Source organism: Mauremys reevesii, linkage group 19 (genome assembly GCF_016161935.1).
Source record: "Mauremys reevesii isolate NIE-2019 linkage group 19, ASM1616193v1, whole genome shotgun sequence".
Taxonomy (NCBI): domain Eukaryota; kingdom Metazoa; phylum Chordata; order Testudines; family Geoemydidae; genus Mauremys; species Mauremys reevesii.
Genome location: NC_052641.1, coordinates 13,381,548 through 13,385,259, shown reverse-complemented (window position 1 = coordinate 13,385,259; position 3,712 = coordinate 13,381,548). Strand labels below are relative to the sequence as shown.

Here is a 3,712-nt window from a genome sequence, read left to right as displayed (position 1 = left end):
ATCAGCTTGGGGTATCCACTCTGACAATACCACTTACATGGCTATGAATGCTAATTGGACTCTTGTGGGCCAGATGCTGCTGTTGGTTACCCCTGTGCAATCCCAGTTAAATCAACGGAAGATGCCCCTTTGTAAGAGAACAGAAGATTTTGCCGGTAGATTTTTGAGCAAACCTGAGCTTTGATTAAACAATTCATGGTATGGCAAATACACATTCTTCAGCTTGAACCATAACCCAGTGGATTGTGTTCTTCTGAGTTTGTATGTACATTTCTCAAGCCAGGGGACCTCATCTTATTCACATGGATCATGTATGTTTACAGCACTCTATAAATAATCAGATCAATATAAATTTTATTGAGAGGTAGTTTTCTCCTAAGAGAATTTTGAGACACAGACAGCTCTGATTTCAGCAGTGTGGTCTAAGATGAGGATTTGCCATGTCCCAAAACACACAATGACCATGAAAATGAATCTATAGTGTCTGAAGTATTCAGAGACTGTTGTACCAGGGCAGTTTCTAGGACTGTACAGCTGGATACTTGAACAAATCTAAATAATGCTGTCGTTATGTTTTTACTGATGCATTTATTTTTGGCCGGGAAGAGATATTAACACATGAATCTTCTTGTAAGATTCCTACTGAATCTGAAACTGAAATGCCATGAGAAAACCAGGTCTCCTATTAGTTTGGCCTGGTATATTACTTCTGGAAACAAAAAAGAATAGCCAATGAAAGACAAACACAACTACAAATAAACAAATACTTGGAACAGAAACTCCAGAACCTGCACATATCCCTGATACTTTCTATAGTACAGTGCGGTACGACATAGTTTAAGGCTGCAGCACATCTGCTCAGCAACACTGGCTACTGCAAACACACCTGACCTGTCCTCTGCTCCCTACACTGGCTTTGCTAAATATTGACTCCAGTTTAACATCTCGATCCTTATCTTCAAGGCACTCAAAGCCTGGGCCCAGGGTATCTAAAAGAACAACTAACACTCTGGGATAAATACCATGATGGACAATTACACTCCTCTGGCACAATGGAACGCTCTACCATAAGGGTGAAGCTTGTCTGTGCAGGAGATGGAACTTTTGGGGCGGGGGGCTGGTCCGGACTGTGGAATGGACTCTCCAAGGAACTAAGGACCATCATCATAAACCTCACCACCTTCTGCTCCAAGTGCAAGGCACATTTCTTTGACCTTGCCTTCTGTAACATAAACACAGAGCTGTGTGTGGGTGAGAGAACAAACACAACAGATGTTAGTCAAGTTCCTTAACGCATCACTAGAAGGCACTCAAATATTATGGTGATGAGTGAGCTATTAAAAACCTATATAGAATAGAAGGCTGATTCGCAAAGACCTTTATTATATGCAAAATCATACCTTCTTTCGGAGCATCTGGCCACTGTTGGTGACAGGAGACTGGACTAGTCTGTTCCACTCTGGCCTTTCCTATTTTCCTGTTAAAAATTAGCACATAACTAGATAGATGGATGGTAGGTTATGGTCAATTTGAGTTCACCACTGGAAAATATCTGACACAGTTCTTTTCCATTGTGTTACTAAGAAGGAGAGAGTTGTTGAAGAGATATTACAAGGGGTTGTTTGGATCTCAGGTTTTGTCCTGGCCCATCTCCATTCAGAAAAATCCCTAAGCACTCTGCAAACTATCCAGGTTTTGTACTGAACATTGGTTTAGCTCGGAGTTTTGCTGCAGAAGGATTATGTGTGCTCAAGGCTAACAGTAGTGGCATTTGTTGGCTGACTTCTAAAATGAAATGAGAGCAGAGGATAGAGCGAAGAGCATAAGCCCTGAAAGGCGAACAAGGCCCACTTACTGTAGAAGGAGACAGGAAGCCAGTGAAAAGATCTGGGGAAAGGGGCGGGATGACCTGGTTGCAGCAGCAGGAAGGAGGATTTTAGCACAGGCATTTTGGATCATGGCATCTTGGAAGCTTTAAACTTTCACCTGCCAATCAAATGCCTTTTCCCACTTAAGTATCTTGGGGTTTGGTTGTGAACTGTGCTTATTCTCTGGTCCTGGATGGTCTTTGTTTACTTGTTCTCCATGCCAACACGTTCTCTGCCACTTCCGTCCAAGGGGCAGTGCTTGTGCCAGCCAAAACATTGCTCTAGTGTTTCTCCTTGCATGGCTGCATCTACACTAGGTATGTGAATGTTAATGAAAGTGTAATTAAAACAGGTTCCCCACTGCTGTCTCCTTCCTGATTACCCCACCTGGCAGGAGCCATGCCCAACTCTTCACAATCCCAGCGCCGTGCCCTGAGACTTTTCCATCTCAAGCCAAGTCCTGGCACCAATCTACATCTCTTTTCCTTTTGGAATCCCCCCTCACATGACAAAGCTTTAGTCTGGTCCCTGCAGCTACATAGTTATAACAACCAGGGTGTATTTGAGCCAACTACACATAGCTTAACTCTAGATTTTCAGTTCAGCCCTCAACATGACAAATCTTTAGGATACTTAGTCATAACTTGACTCCCACAGCACAAGACTCCAGGAGTGTCCTTTCATGGTCTAACTCAGAATATGGGGGGCCGCTTCTTGAGGGGGCCACTCAGACCATATAGATGTTGCATATTCACAGATTGAATAATGGTGATCACATTCCTTGTATTTGCCTGCTTGACATCAGGTGAATGTTTTGGTTTACTACAACTTTTAAAGCAATGGAAGGACATAAAAAGTGCTCAACCAGAGGCTTCTTCAGTTTGGAAGGCAGGTGGGACATTGAGCTAGTGAATGGGGACAATGCCATTTTTGCAATAAAATATTGTAAACAGGAGGAAAAAAACCCTCCAGAGAGACTGTCAGAACAGGTCAGAGCCAGGTTATTATTATTATTTGCATTAGAGTAGCACCTATTGGCCCCCATAAGGGAGAAGGGCCCAGTTGAACTAGGCTCTGTACCCTACACTGGCAGACAGCTTTTGGATGCCATGGGACTGCATATTGTCACCCCCTGGTGCTCTCCCTTCAGGTGCTGGGGGCCCAAACCCTCATCAGAGGGGCTCTGCCTTTGGGAGCCCTGTGCCTCACCTCCCCCAGGGGCTCTGCCGCTAGGTACCGGGGGGCCAGGTGCCCTCACCTCCCCCAGGGGCTCTGTCGCTAGGTACCGGGGGGCCAGGTGCCCTCACCTCCCCCAGGGGCTCTGCCACTAGGTACTGGGGGGCCAGGTGCCCTCACCTCCCAGGGGCTCTGCCGCTAGGTACCGGGGGGGGCTGGGTGCCCTCACCCCCCAGGGGCTCTGCCGCTAGGTACCGGGGGGGCTGGGTGCCCTCACCCCCCAGGGGCTCTGCCGCTAGGTACCGGGGGGGGCGGGTGCTCTTGCCCCCCAGGGGCTCTGCCGCTAGGTACCGGGGGGGGCGGGTGCTCTTGCCCCCCAGGGGCTCCGCCACTAGGTACCAGGGGGCAGGTGCCCCGGCTCTGCCTTTGGTGCTGGACAGCCCCGTATCACCGGCGCATGGGCATGCGCAGTGACGGTACCACTGGGTTCCTGTTGCTCCCCAAAGCCCCAGCTCCTGGAGCCCCTGGATCGGAACGCCGGGGAGGCCCCCACCACATGACAGCCCCGGGGGCGGAGCTCAGCCCCGGCGCCCGCCCTTTGATTGGTTTAAACTCGCGAACCCCGCCCTCTCAAGGCGGGCGCTGGCTCCGCCCCCCCCCCCCCGATC

At 48.8% G+C, this 3,712-nt stretch overlaps 1 long non-coding RNA gene across 1 annotated transcript; it reads right to left on the bottom strand.

The window, feature by feature from the left end:
• Nucleotides 1–251: 251 nt before the first annotated feature.
• LOC120386588 lies at nucleotides 252–2,588 on the bottom strand. Its single transcript, XR_005589791.1, has 3 exons — nucleotides 2,502–2,588; nucleotides 1,401–1,498; nucleotides 252–327 (listed from the first exon to the last, which is right to left on the bottom strand). It is a non-coding gene; the product is annotated as an uncharacterized LOC120386588 (long non-coding RNA).
• Nucleotides 2,589–3,712: the final 1,124 nt, after the last annotated feature.